General features: G+C 37.0%; 1 protein-coding gene across 2 annotated transcripts in view; it reads left to right on the plus strand.

Annotated features, from left to right (window-relative positions):
* spegb (striated muscle enriched protein kinase b) overlaps positions 1-16,194 on the plus strand; it is a 79,864-nt gene that overhangs the window by 11,246 nt on the left and 52,424 nt on the right. The window contains exon 1 of one of the 2 annotated variants that reach the window (XM_079619551.1): positions 13,353-13,567. The exons of the other annotated variant lie outside the window; for it this stretch is intronic. The gene's annotated coding sequence lies outside the window, so the exon portion shown is untranslated. Of the gene's footprint in view, positions 1-13,352; positions 13,568-16,194 lie in introns of those variants that run through there. 2 annotated transcript variants of the gene reach the window in all.

A 16,194-nucleotide genomic window follows, 5' to 3' on the forward strand; every position in this document is an offset into this window, starting at 1 on the left:
ATCATCACTGCGGTAGCGTCAATCCTACAGACTGCTGTCATTATCTCAGTTTGATTGTGCCTGTGGTCTGATGGCCACAGAAAGACAGGGACTTCCCCTAACAGAGCTGCAGTTGTTGCTGTCCTTCAGAGTGTGGATAAACACCCAGTGTGTGTGCGTGTGTGTGTGTGTGCATATGAGTGAGACTGACACGGAGCGGGTCACACGTGCAGACTTCCAGTGAAGTCATGTGCTTGAGGTAATTCCTAATTTAAGTCAGTAGAGATTAAAGCCTGCAAACACCCACCCAACCGCTAGTCATAATAACCCTGCCAGTCTAAGCCAGATCCCACAATACTGCTCTGCTCCAGAGGTGACTCAATACCTTAGGAAGCACGCACTTTTCTTCTTGGCAGGGGAGACAGAAATATTCTTTAATATTTTCTTTCATTTATATTTATTTATTTTATATTTGCCTTCATAACTCAGACTACAGACACAGACTGTGAGGCTTACTGTCATATGTGCCAGTAGTAAAAGTACAGGTAAAATATTTACATTGAGGAAGGCTGTATCATAATATTAATTTTAATACATGACAAATTACAATTTTATTAACTCTGTTTCTTAAATAACAACAGAAAACTGTTGCTTTATTACTTGATTGTGCTTAATACAGTACATTTAGCTTTTATTTGGTAATTTCGTTTAACTGTCAGAAATCATGTTAAAGCACAAGACTAATTGTTTTTAATGTGGTAAATCCATTTAGCTAAAGCAATTTTGATCAGCTGATGACTCAAGAACATTTTAATTAAATTAAGTTGGAGTGCTTTTCACAATATGTATTGTTCCTAAGCAGAGAAGAGTAGTCTCATGAATAATGTTAATTACATTTTCAACATGATTTAGTCTTTAAATACAGTTTTCATTTTATAGCTAGTGTTTACAAGTGCACTTCAACCTTTTGTTTTGCATTTTGTTCCTCACATACTTAAAGCAAGATACTGTATATATTCACTTGAAGCAACATTGTCTTGTTTTCAGAATATATGCTAAATAAATTTTTCTTACCCCACTGACAAGTTGCATTAGTTTATTGACGTTTGTGCTTAAAATCTGCCATTGGGGCAAGAAGAAAACACTTAAGTCATGAAATATATTCTCTGGAAAAAAATGTTGTGCTTATAAAGTAATGTGTTGCTTCAAGGTTTTTACCTATTTTTATGTTATACTTATTTTATATATTTTTTCTTTTTTACAAAATGATACAAACAGACATAGAGCGAACTTCTTAAAAGCATATGCTTAATCGGTGTCATCATTACAGCTTATTTGTGTTTGAAGACATTTTGCATGTTACAATTGCCCTGGTCTCTCTTACATGATATCTGACCATAGTTTTCATAATCGTTATGAACCTACAATATCTGTTGGATGCTTGGTGGCATCCGACCAGGGATCTCTGTGTTTCCGATGCAATTTTGTAGTATTTGCCACCTGATAAACACCGTTGAGAATTGCTATTGTTCTTTTCTGTTTGTTAAAGCACTCTGTAAAGCTAAAAGGACTCCTAAGAGAGCAAAAGGCCATTATCAGCAGCCACAGACACTTCCTATAATGCTCTTAAGAGCCTGAATCTGAGCTCAGTGTATTGAGTGCATCTGCAGCGTTGACTGCATTGTTGCTCAATGGCTTTTTGTTACTGGCTTAGTGCGTCATACTCTGCAGGGTGTTTTGTATTTACCTCATTCCAAATCGGCTAGCATTGGTAAAAGCTTTACTCTGAATAGAAAAGGTTACAAAACTTGCACTTACGAATTTTGGGGGGAAAGGTACATTGTGTTTCTCAGCTTGTAGTGCAACAAAACCCCATCATCCCACGTCATTTGAATTGAACGGCAGATGCAGTGCTTAAAAATACACGTTCCAGTTTTGGCAACTGTCCCTCAAGTGTTAGACAGGTGATTTAGTTGGTATGATTTTTTTTTTAACTCGTCCTTCTTAATGCTGATTGGATCTGAGAATATCTAAACACACACACACACACACACACACACACACACACACACACACACACACACACACACACACACACACACAGCTGATTACACTTGTTTTGTGATTAAACTGTCAAAATGTGCTGAAGTGAGTCGCCAAGTGTTATAAACATTTTCGTCAGTCAGTCAGCTAGTTTGCTGTTTTGATGGAAATATAAGCAGTTAACCAACTTTATATAATATTCCACAGTCTTTGAGGATTGATCTCAATTTACATTTAATCATCTAGAAGAAGCTTTTGTCCTAAGAAAATTTCAAACGAGGAAAAAAATAGAAACAACAAGTTTAGTTGTTACAAATAAAATTTCAGATTTTCCTTTAGGATCTTATACAGTGTTTACATACATGCATATATAATATATATATATATATATATATATATATATATATATATATATATATATATACATGTATAGTATAATATAGCCTGCTGTGGCCTACCAGACTCTGGCTTGCCTCATTTCCTGATTCTGTTTCCATCATCATATTCTGTTCTTTTTCTACTATTTCCTATCAATAAGTGGCAACAAGGTCAGGTAGACTGGATCGTTTCTGGTAAAGGGCTAATGTGACTTGAGCCAAAACAAATGCCTCCTTTAATGGACAGAAGGAGAATAATGTCTGTGTGCTCAGGCAGACAGAGAGATGATACACAGGCTAAAATTTGTCTGTAAATTTTATTAGCACTTTTCCATTATGTGAGTTTACGTCAGCGTCAGGACTGCTCTTATTGGATGATCGATGCGCAGGATGGATCAGCTAGTGCAAAGGAGCTTTAAATGAATGTTCCAGCTTCAATAATCACAGAAAATAAGAAAATAAGGCTACATTTGAAGTTGCAGTAAGGCATTTACAATGGAAGTTGGACGGCCAGGCAGTAGGCATCAAAATTTATGCTTTTTCTGAAGTATACATGTTGGCTAGTGTGACAGAATTGCTTATTGATCTTGCAAACTCCACCAACAGAAACTAGATAATGGATTTACACTAGTATATACTGCTCTTTGTAACTTCAGAAAAAGAGAGATGGGATTTGTGGGGATAAGGAAACAGGAAAAAATTAGAAATAAGAGTCATGAGCAGCAAAGGAGCAAGTGAAGTGGGCTTAGAGTCAGACAGAAGAGAGGAGAGGAAGGCAGAAAATGGAGGCTAAGTGTTTTCGAGGGCGTCAGCTGGAGGTGTCAGTCTCACATCATGGCTGCTTGACTAGTGCTTTACACATTGAATGTGGAAACTAGAATCCATGCAAGAGAACACTGAAGCAAGAAAATGTTTGTACAAAAGTAAAACAAATTTTTTTTTATCATAAAGTTAAACATTGAAATTTAGAATCTTATCATATAAATAATTATGGTATTAAAAATGTCAGCAAATCTACTGTATAAAACTGTATGATCAGCACAAAGCATTTAGTTGGTGTTTTGAGAATGAGTGCATGTCTCAGGTTTTCCATGTCAAAATGCTATAGAGTTTGATTGGACACATGTCCTCTGAATTTCAACAAAATATGTGGGGAAGTTAATCTCTTTTTTATTTTGCTATCTGTGCATGATTAGGCTATGTGGCTGGTGGCACTTTTATATTGTATAAATTGTTTTGTCTGGTTAGTTGCAGTTGTTGTTTATACACAGTTGATTTCTTTTTGATTTCTTGGTTAGTTTGGATGCCCTTGCTGTTTTCCTCTTGGGAACATGTACATGAATATCAGATATCAGTCTGTACTCGTGTCCAAAATTAACCCTCGCCAAACACCAAATGTGAGTAAAAATTAGATATGGGCAGTAAATAGAACAGAGGCATCGCCGTTTGGCTGGTAACTTTATTAGGAACTGCAGCATTCAATGTTTTAAAGGAGAACTCCAGCGCAAAATGAACCTTCGGTCTAATTACACATTGTTACCTAGTCAACCGTTATCTGAGATTTGTTTTCATGATTATTGAATGTAAATAGTTTTATCTCTAAAAAACAGTTTAGCCTATAACGCTAGTATAACGCTAGTATATGGGGCGTAGAGTAATGACAAATAAAAATCGCTTGTTAATACCACTAACAAGGCTCAAAATAGCCCCACACTAACACGGCAGCATAATGAGGGTCCCTACCTTCAAACCGAAGCATTGAGAACTTTGACAGTGTCCAGACAGTTTAATAAGAAGATATTTCATACATACAGTCAACTTCGCGAATATAGGCAGAAGCCATCTTTGAAAAACAGACTCTATCAGTCTATCAACGAAACGCCGATCCAAATGCGCTGAACTGTGTAGAATCTCATATGGTCCAGTGCATTTGGATCGACGTTCGTTGATCGACTGATAGAGTCTGTTTTTCAAAGATGGCTTCTGCCTATATTTGTGAAGTTGACTGTATGTATAAAATATCTTCTTATTAAACTGTCTGGACACTGTCAAAGTTCTCAATGCTTCGGTTTGAAGGTAGGGACCCTCATTATGCTGCCGTGTTAGTGTGGGGCTATTTTGAGCCGTTAGTGGTATTAACAAGCGATTTTTATTTGTCATTACTCTACGCCCCATATACTAGCGTTATACTAGCGTTATAGGCTAAACTGTTTTTAGAGATAAAACTATTTACATTCGATAATCATGAAAACAAATCTCAGATAATGGTTGACTAGGTAACAATGTGTAATTAGACCAAAGGTTCATTTTGCGCTGGAGTTCTCCTTTAACTCAAATTGGAAGAACATGTCTCTCGCAGATACGTGACATGAGCGATTCAAATCAAATCATATACTTATGAAAACATCTGTTGCAATGGTTGTTTTCTAACAACTTTCACTTCAGTGGACATTTTATAATCTAGAATGCCTAGGAAGTTGTTTTTCCCCCCTCTAGAAACCCATGTGGCGATACATGAATATTACTTGTACTAAATCACCAAAACGGAAATTGGAGAAACAAAATCACAATGTTTTGGAACATTTTTGTGTCAGGGGCAGAAAAAACAACTATACTTTTTTGTCATAGTTACAAAGATGTAATGTATGTTCATAAAAATAGTGTATAGTTAAATGGAAACTTAATTTAAAAAAAAAATCTGTATACGGTGAAAGTCAATGACGTCACAAACGCCATTTGGACGCCATTTGAATTTCATTGTATGGAAATTTTTCATTACATACAGTTTCATGGCCAGTAAATCTTCTTAGTTAACCACCATATGCAGCTGTGTCACTGTTTGTGGGTACTTCCCGATCATCATCATCATCATCTTCCAAGATGACTGTGGACTCCGGTTGGCTTGTTGTAAAGGAAAACCATCCACAATCACCACACCATTTCCTTAGCACTCAGCACATTAACCTCCCAGCTTCAGTTACTGTAAAGGATGATTAAGCCAGATTTGCTTCGATCTTTTTTTCTTTTTCTTTTTTTCTTTTTTTTTTTCTTTTTTTTTTGCAGTGTCTGCGAGGCACATGCAGGCTGAGAGAGAACCATCTGCTGTGGTTTGCTGCCATTCTGCAGTGGAGAACAGGCTATTTATCTTCATGGTGCTCTATTACGTTGTTCATTTGAGAGATTTGTCAATGTAAACACCCTCACGTGATATTATTTTACTCTCCCCCTCCCCCCAATCTCACAGACTTGAAAAGCACATCATTTACTAAACAGTAGGATTGTACAACCACACTGATAATCTCCCGCCCGACAGGTTGAAAAGTAAGAGGAATTCAACCCATCTGCAAAAAAAGAAAAATTTTAGAGTTTTTTTTTTTTTTTAGTCAAATGGATGAAATTGCTTCCAGCTTTAAAAAAAAAAAAAAGTTTTTTTCCTTAATAATGTCAGATTCAGCATAGCATTATGGTAAGTTTGAAAATATTAAGAAGTACAACTGTTTTCAATATTGATAAGAAATGTTTTTTGAGCCACAAATCAGCATATTAGGTGATTTCTGAGGGATCATGTCACACTGAAGACTGGAGTAATGCTGAAAATTCAGTTTTACCATCAAAGGAATAAATTGCATTTTTTAAATATATTAAAATAGAAAACAGTCATTTAAATTGTAGTAATATTTCACATTTCTGTTTTATTTTATTTATTGACCAAATAATGAAGCCTTTTGTGAGAATAAGGAACTTCTTTTCAAAAACCTTCTTACCTACTCATCATTCAGGATCATGGTACATAGAGTCCAATATATATACAATATTATGGTACTGCCACACTACTTTTTTGTGTGTGAGATATCTCTGCATTTTCCTGGTTTCCTCTTTTCAGTGTTATCTCACCCCAGTTACATAGTCTCTTCTTGCAGTCTGGCATGTTGCAAATAAATGTGTCCTGAGAGGCAGAAGGCTTTTTAACTGCAGATTTTGTGTGTATTGAATTAATAAATGATGCTGCTCTGCTGTATAGTTGAAGACATGATGTGTCTTGCTCCATCCTTCATTAGACATGTCTGGGCCATGACAAGTTTAAATGAAAATTGTCATAATTTACACACCCTCATGTCGTTCCAACCACAGCATTGTTTTCTTTCTTCTCTGAAACCCAAAAGAAAGCAGAATTTCTGCACTTTCTGTTTAATCAATTCATGCCCATTCAAACTGACGGAGCACATGCCCACTCAGATGCTTCTGAACAATTCATTTTGTTTCATAAAACAAATGAGTAAATAACTTTTCATTTTAGCCTGATCTTTCTTTGTGTGACTCCCATCACAAGCACACACGTAAACGCTCTGCAGAAGTGCCCTGGCCCTGTGATTTATGTGACTTGTTCTTGTTAAATAGAGTCGTTTGGGTTATTACACTGTGCTTGTAGGGCTTGTGGAATTGCTCCACATTTCATTAGATGGTCCCCCCGGGGAGAGGGGAATAGGAGACCCTGCTGATCTAACCGTGGATGTTCAGTGGGAACTTGGTCCCTTACTGGAGGGACTGACTCCTGGAGGACGATCGCTGCTTGCTTTAATCACTTTTACGTAACTCTGACTCGGTATAGTGCGCCATTCACATTAAGATAGGAAGCCATTATTTCACTGCCCGCTGGGCGATTGCAGCTATGAGTGAAGAGTTTGCAAGACAGCCTGTCTGATACTCAAAGTGGCTGTTCTTTGAAAGTGCTAAAATTAGTCATCCTGGAAAACAAACTGGAACGAGATGCGATCACACTACAGTTCTGCCTCGCTTTGGTTCATTGTCAAAGTATTTATTCAGTTTATTTTATTAAACCGCTCAATTCACGACCTCTTTATGAACTTTTTGAAGCGTCATAGTGGTAGTTGCGTAGCTGCCAATGGAGAGACAGAAAGATCTACATTTGTGTTCCAAAGATGAACGAAAGTCTTACAGGTTTGGAACGACATGAGGGTGAGCAATTTATGACAGAATTTTCATTTTTGGGTGAACTATCCCTTTAATTTCTTTAAAACCTCAAACTTTTGAATGGTAGTGTATGGGGTGGTATGGGGTGGCAAAAAAAAAAACTTCTTGCATTTATATATACATGTAATTGACTAAGTTAGGTTGACAAAGCTTATTGTAAATGTGTAATCTAAACCATTTTTGGACCTTAGTCATCATAGTGACCCGTCCACTAGTGGCCTAAATCAGAACAATTTGCATTCAGCAACATGATTCATGTCTCGGCTAGCGTCAGTGTGGTATGTGGGAGTTTTACAGGTGAAAACAACACAAATGTGTGTGTCAGCTATGTGACACCAGGTGGAACAGAGCTGAGCCTTATAATTGTTCTTAAGACCGATCGATGAGATCCATGAAACAAGGAAAAGAGAGAGCTGTACCGGTCCCTCAGATATTGACCACTGTCTGTCAGAAAGAGAGCGAGGGCTGAAGAGATGGATAAAGAGAGAGACAGAAGAAAGAGACACAGAAAATGTGTTTAGAATGAGACTAGGTCAATTGGCAGTCTAGTTTGTAACATTGCTGTTCACATCATTGAAACAGAACAAGCACCTCACATCTGAGAAAAACTGTTTGAAAGTCAACATAAAAAACATTCCAATAGGAATGCACCAATTTTTTAATTCTGTCTGATACTGATAAACCGATCACTATTTTGAAATTATTAAATTTGTTAACTTTAGTAAATGCATCAGGTATCATGAACTAACTGTGAGCAACGTTATTTTACAGTATTTATTAATCTAGGCTTATGTTGATTTATAAAAATACGATTGTTCATTGTTAATTCTTATCCATCAATGTTGCATTAACGTTCATACACAACTTGAAATGTTACAAATGTATAGGTATACACTACCGTTTAAAAGTATAGATAAAAACATGGTATCGATTTTGTTTTGCTTATGAATTATGACCTCTTATGCTTACCAAGGCTGCGTTCATTTGTTAAAAAAAATACAGTAAAACAGCTACTGTTGTGAAATTATTATTATTATTATTACAATAAACAAACTGTTTTATATTTTAAAATGTAATTTATTCCTGTGAAATAAATATTTCTTATTATTATCAATGTTGAAAACCGTTGATTAATATTTTTGTTGGATTCTATTCTGATAAATAGAAAGTTAGCAAGTAAAAGATTTACTTTTAAATTAAATTAAAATTAAATTAGATTAAATTTACTTGAAATCATTTTTTTTTATAAATGTCTTTATAAATCTCGTTAAACCATCCTCGCTAAATAAAAGTATTAATTTCTTTTAAAACAATTCATGCTGGCGCAAAACTTTTAAATATTAGTGTACGTGTATCCTGTAAAAGCTTAGTTTATTAGAATGTTAACAATCTAAACCTAAATTTGTTTTATTGACTGTGCGCTAAATTATGATGGTGTAGTTAATCTAAATGTTACATGCACAATTTGATATAGGCTACAATATCAGCTTATACAGATAAATAAAAAATGTAATATATTGCATCCCCAATTCTAACCAATTATACACTTTTGTTATCTGATTTATTTCTGCGTGAAACGGACATTTATACATCAGGATTTGATTGATATCATGGAAAGAGGGGGTTTAAAATGGGAAGAAAAATAAGGGATTTGTGATATCAGATGAAAATGAATGTTGTTTGAGGCAGTTTGATAAGGAATGTCTTGTGAATATAAATAGGGCTGATTTTGATTTTAAATGAACTTAAAACAGAAAAATTATGTTTCATGACTGATCAACTAAACAAATAAACATTAAGGTGGTTGTAAACAAATCAAGTTGTTTTTCAGTGAAATGTGCATTATCAGTTTTATGCGCATAATCCTTTTATATGTAGTTAATGTGCACCATATTCTCTTCTCAGTCGTCTGTTTGTAATTATATGCATGTTGGCTTAACATGCAATGCATTAGAACAAAAGGACCCAGGTGTGGACAACACAACAGGAATGAGGGAAGGCAACCATCCACCTGGGTAATTATAAACACAGGCAGTGACAGCTAATGAGAACGAATAAGGGAATTTTTCGGGTGTCTGGTTCTCTCTTGATGTCCTGCCTCAGCAGGCTTCGGCCTGAGAGCACTCTGGCTATGAAAAATGGCAATCCATTTCAATGGCCACATACAGTAGACCACAATATTTCTCAATGTCTTTTCGTTTTTGTTGTACAACATACACTTTGCTGCTGTATTGGTACAGTTATGGATCGTGTGCTTTCGTGAAATTAAAGAGCTCAAAATCAATGTGCCTCCCTGACCCCCTTTGCTAACATCGCAGGTGCGAGACTCTATAATTCATGATTTCATTATGCAAATCTAAAGCTGCACATGATTGCCTCAGTCTTCTCATTAAAGATATTTGATTACTGTCCAAGGGATGCAAATTCTAATAAACCTTTTAATAAACTTAAATACATCAATTAATTTGAACTATTGCAGAGGGAAATGAGAGAGGAATGAATAGACATCTTGAGCTAGGGCTCTGCTGCATGACGATACACTACGCAACAGTATGCGTACTGATATATCATTTATACCGTGGTAGATATATTCCTGCAGATTTCAGTTGGAAGGTCTGCTTTACGATATTTCAGGTTAGAGGAATGACGAAATGTGGAATAATGTCAAATAAAGACTAGAGTATGACATGTCCCAACCAACTCAAGATCAGGTTTGAGTTGCTGTGTGTAAGGTGCTATATTTATTTAATTTATTTAGTAAATAGTGTAGGGTAAGTTTGCATAGAGACGTGCAATAGGCTAGCATGCCAGTATAAAATGTAAGTGTATAAAAAAGATACAAACAGAAGACTTTAAGGAATTATTGCTTCGGGCTTTAGGTGGGCTCAATTCATTGGGTGTTATGGCATATTGTTCATGACAGGGTAAGTTAGCAGCACAACTGAAATCTCATTGTCTCATTGTCAGGTCTGTTGTCTTGTAGTAGCATTGTATGAAATAGCTCACTTAGAAGTCACTTTCAAACCAAGCAGGTGTCTGATGGTCAATGCGTGTGACCAGCTTGAACCCATTGTGAAATCTGTGTGGAGATATATTTTGTGAAAAATTCAACATTGTGTGGATAGGGCTGGGTATCGTTAAAAAAATTTTGACTTCGATATCGGTTCCTAAATGATACTTTTTTAAAAACCAATTCCATTTTAACAAGATTATATTACACATTACCTGAAAAATTGTCTGAGAAAAAATAGCAAGGAGACGTTTTAATTATTTTTTAATAAGCTAGTGTTTTCTGAGTCAGTGTTTACTGCAAAGATGAAGTTGACTTTGCTGACTCGTCATCTTCGCAGTATAGTGAACGTGCGTGTATAGAGAGAAATGCACCTTTCATTTGGATTACATTATCAGAGAGTATTTGTTTTTGAATTCGAATTGGTTAGTTTAAAAGTAGACATTTCAAGCTTTCTATATGCCTATTTCTCATGTCTGTGAGGCAAGTACCCTATTTCAGTTTGTTTCTTAAAGGATAATTCCGGTATTTCCGGTTCATTTGTGACGCGCTCAACTTTCTGTTCTTAAGTTTATTCCGTACACTGTCAAGTGCTTCATCAGATCTGTCGTGTTGCTGGTCTTGGCAGCAGTTATCTTATCACAAATATTGCATCGCGCACTCTTGGCATCGAGCCTGGTGAAATGTAGCCACACTTTTGATCTTTTCCACTAGTGGTCGACCGATATTGTTTTTTTAATGGCCGATGCCAATATCTCAGAGAGCAGGGTGGCCGATATAAAGCAGATATTTTTATATATATACTTTATATTTATTTTAATCAATATTTAATACATTTTAAATAATGTAGAAAACAAATCTTTAAAATAAACATGCTTATACTTTGTATGGCAACTTCTTGAATCTGCAACCTATTACAGTATTTTTCACAAAGTAATTGTTTAAAAATATATGAATATGTAAATTAAAAAAAAGTAAACACTGTAACAGGGCACTCAGTAATCTGGAAATATTATTTCAAATAAAGACAAGGTAACGCTAATTTTACATATTGCACAGTGAAAACTATATGAATATGACACAGTTGCCAACTGGATATAGCACAGCATATTTTAAAATGAAGGATTTAAAGTGCTTCGATGGCGTCTGTGAAGCTGATCTTCTCTTTGCATTAACTCACTTCGCACGGACCGACCATCACTCGCAGTAACACGCTTATGCAGACTACTAATGCACACTTCACAAGATATCACAGCTGGATTCGATTAAACATGCAAGGTTTGTGAAATTATATGTTTATTAGATATTCAGAGATTTGTTTAAATTATGTAGATGCACATTTGCTGAATGTTGACGGCAGATGAGAAAGTATTTTAGCCATTGTTTGCCTTTTCTGTTATAAATTATATAAAAGCAAACGCTTAACTTTTTCACATACCATTTACTTTCTTTGTTTACCAGTTCTGTCTAATAAAGTATTAGATTTGACTGACAGAGATAGTAAATTAATGAAAAACGGAGAATGTGAGTGAGCGCTGTGATCAGGCGCTGCCGTTCTCTTCTCAGGCCAGACACCAAAATAAAAGTCCCGATTCCAACACATCGGCCAATCAGAAAAACTTATCGGCCAATGCCGATATTTTAAAAATGCCATATATCGGCCGATATAGCGGTCTTGGCGATAAATCGGTCGACCACTATTTTCCACCTATGGAGGTTGGGACGCATACACACTACAGCCTCACGTGTGACCTACGTCTCTGGGCGTAACCGGCGTAAACTACTGTTTTTCCTTGATGCCTCGTCTCAGTCAATCAGGCTGTATGCTTATTGGCTCACTGACGTTGACGAGATTCATGATATCGAAATTTGGTATGGAACGATAAGACATTTTTTGATGGTCAATGATATCGAGGCAATTCGGTCGGTGCCTAAAAAGGTATCTAAATCGATACCCAGCCCTATGTGTGGATTCCTATTAAAATGACTGCCTGTGAAAATTTGCAGAACAATGGCAAATGTGACCGCAGCTTTGGTCTCAAGAAGAAGCAGATTTTTGCATTGTTTGGCGTTTCCAAGAAAAGATTCAATTGGTCCAGAATTTTCATTTCGGTGCATCCCTAGTATTTTTATAAGATTTTGTTCATGCCACCCACCTGTACCTTGGGGGTAAAAAAGGCGAGGAAACAAAAATGTTAAAATTATTTTTAAAATGCCAATGGTGGGTTGCAAAAAGGCACCATCGACTGGAGGCTGCTCTGACGTCACAGGCATTGATCCTGAATATGAAACGAAGGCAGTGGGTGAGGAGACTCCCGACTGCTTCTGCTGCTGGGCAGGAGAGATGCGTTCAGCCTCGGTGCACAACAGAACGAGAAAAGTGAGGGGGAGAAAAGGGGGAAAAGCAAAACGGGACATGAAAAAGGATTTGCCAACTGGCATCCCTCAGTGCAAGACTCGATAGGACTGACTCATTCTTTCTCTCTTACTCATTCTGTCTCTTTTTTCTTTCCTCTCTCTCTTTTTGTCTTCTCCCCTCCCTTCCCCCAAAACGGTGCAGGCTAGTGATTTCTCTCTCTTGCTCGCTCGCTCGCTCGCTCTCTGCTTACCTCTCCACACACACACAATATTTTGCTCGCTGCTGCTGGCTGGGTTTATCATTCTGCACTCTTATTGGTCAACACGATGGTTTAGAGCAAGCTCTAATTATTTGCCGCTGGGAATCCTGAAGCACTGAGGGGGTGTTGTCTACTGAGGTTAATTTTTCTCAAATGTTTATTTTTATTTTATTCTGGTATTAGTTCGAGCTGCTGCCTAAACTGAAAGAACGACAGCGCAATACCTGCAGCGGAACAACTTTATAATACACAATTGAGTTTTTAGGGAGCATGCTCAGAAAAATCAAGTTTTTGAGAAGGAACTTTTGTTCTCAGAGAAATTACAGCAGGTGAATTGCCAGTCAGTTAGGTACGTTTCCTTTCTTGAGTGGCTTTTTCAGCAGTCCAAGCTGGATTCAGATCATGCTACCAAAACGATCAGGGCACCACCGGGTCTGACCGTGAATCCCCAGCTCCCAGAGAACGTCACTCCCACCTCGCTCACACGCAACAAAAGACCAGGATTACTTCAAGCCATGAAGAAAATCTGGTCCAAGAAACGCTTTCAGGTGAGTTGTTGCATGCCTTATTTGTCTTGCCTTGCATGTTGACTCATAACTGACTGGGAGTTTGAGTTTGACCCATATGTGGGGTTTTGTCATTCAGTGAGCTCCGTCTGAGGGAGGCTTGACCCAATTCCCTCCTTTAGGGATGTTAGCGCTTATTCAACTCCTGCGCCCCACCTTTTTCTTGTAAACAAACGGCACCCATCTGGCTAATTGCGTGAGGATGATTACAGCCGAATAGGTGAACGTCCACGACTCATTAAACTCTATCATATTCTGATGCATTCTTGGTTACGCTAGGAACCAGACAAAGATGACAGCCTCCTGGGTACTTTGCTGTCATTTTTTTTAAGGGGTTCTCAGTGGGTCGGAAATCCAAGATATTGTTTATAATAGAAAATGTGTTTATATTAGAACCAGCATTGTATATGTCATATTGTTCATATTGTTCATATTGTTCAATTTTGCACCAGTACAGAAGAAATATGGCAAGTCAGCATGTAGGTCGTTTTCTTGTCCAAGAGCAATAAAACAGAAATGCTTGTAGCAGCAACTGATTTTCCCCTGATGCATATTTCTAGGGATCTGTGGGATCGTAAATTTGACTACCTCACACTTCACTGCATTAACAGGGAGCTTGTTTCATCAAAACCATCAACTAAAATGATTACATATCTACTTTTTTTATTTACTACATTCAGTAAATACTGCAGCTTAACAGCATCACATTAGCAGGTTGTTATTGCTCTCCAGAACTAGATGTCTGTTGAAATTCTACTCCTGAGGCATTGCTGTGCGGTTGCTAAGGTGCTTTTAGTGTGTTGCTAGGTGGTTGCTAGGGGATACTTACTGGTCAAAGTCAAAAGAGCTCACCACCTCAAATCGCGATGATATTCTGTCCTGTTATTGTCCATCAGGTTAATCCTCATGTTATTTCAATGCATTCTTCAGTGAAACACAAAAGTCCATACAATGACAGTTTTTGGGTGAACTATCCTTTTAAATAGCAAAATTTACAAATATTTAGGTGTGTTTGGCTTAGAAATGATCAGTTATTTGTGTTGTTTTCTTCATATAGACTGTCAGTGTCAGGTCAAAATGCGAACCATGCCCTCCTTCCCTGGATGGCCATAAAGTGAAAATGAGCAATCTGTACACCATCACTTAGCCATTGGCTGTAAGTGCATAAGAGTATCCTCCTTTTGACAATATGTCACTGTGACATTTTTCGGGTGAGAGCAGGACGAGCTCTTACGTCTTCCTCTCAGGCTGATAGGAAACCTTGTGAAGATGAAAGGAAAAGTGGGTGTGAAGGAGAGGAGAGGGGGATGGGTAAAAGAAAAAGATAATTGGATCTTAGTCGGCAGACGGAGACAAGCGGGTGGATGGGGCAGAGATGTAGCTTAGAGACCAGACAGATACTGAACAGGTGGCTGAGTCATAGTTTCAGATGTAGGCTAAATGCTAGTTTCAGTTTGTGAATAATATGTAATTATTTCATTCCTTCATTTGATGTGTTTTAGGGAGATAGCATATCCCATTGCTGCTTAAAGAACTAAAGATAACTGATTCACATTTCTTGAATTCTATACCAATGCATGCGAGGCAGCAAAAGAAGCTTAGGTGGTAGTTTTTGTTTGTTTTTTAAATAAGACTAACACTTTGCCATCATTCCGACACTCTGCAGACATCTTGATTGCTGTGTGCTGCACAATACAGATTCGACATACAGGCTGTTTTCAAAACTTGAAAAGGTCTGCTTTTGCAGGCGGTGTACGGAGATATTTGAATTCAGTATTTTGCATTATCTATTTGACACACTTTTTTTTTTTTTTGATAGAATCATAGATGAATACTTAACTACCGATATCTCACAATCAGATTCATGTGCAAGTGGTTTGGCGCTTGGTGGAAAGAATAAAAATGGTGTCTAATGGTGCGAACAATGCCAATTTATCGAATTGAGCATTTTAGTCACTTAAATATTGGCTTGGTTTTCTCTAAAGCCCATTTGAATTTGTTCTAGACCATTAGACATGGCGTTTTGCCTCCATGCCTGTCTCAGTTTTCTTAATAGGTGCCTACATACAAAAATGCGGTCTGTAAATTGACTGACTGGATAGAGACGCAGCAAGGCAGTTGCATTTGGTTTCAGACAGTTATAGTCAATGTGCAGTGTGGCTATAAATGATTAAATGTATGCAGGATCAACAAGATCAATATATTTTTTTAAATGAACAGAAAGATGACCAGTTGCTGATGGTTATTTTGTTAAACAATCTTTAAATCTTGAATTTCAGTCTTATATTCCACTTGAAAGTAACATAACCTAACGCTAACCCTATACCAAGTACAGGTAGCTAATTAATAATCAGTACTTAAGTGAATAAGGCACAAATGTGTATCATTAAGGGTACTGCTCCAGTGTCAAGCTAAAAGTTGTTGTTTTTCTGACCTTGTTCCTTGTAGAAATTGACCATGGCCATGAATGTAAATTAACATGGCTGACATTTTTAGTGACATGGTTTTTGAAGTTTAGAACAAATTTTTTACCAGAAAGTTTGAGTAATATCAATACAGTTGCCATACACCAAGTTGGCAGTGCAGACGGTGTCATGAATCACGTGAGC

Source organism: Phoxinus phoxinus (genome assembly GCF_949152265.1).
Source record: "Phoxinus phoxinus genome assembly, chromosome: 7".
Lineage (NCBI taxonomy): Eukaryota > Metazoa > Chordata > Actinopteri > Cypriniformes > Leuciscidae > Phoxinus > Phoxinus phoxinus.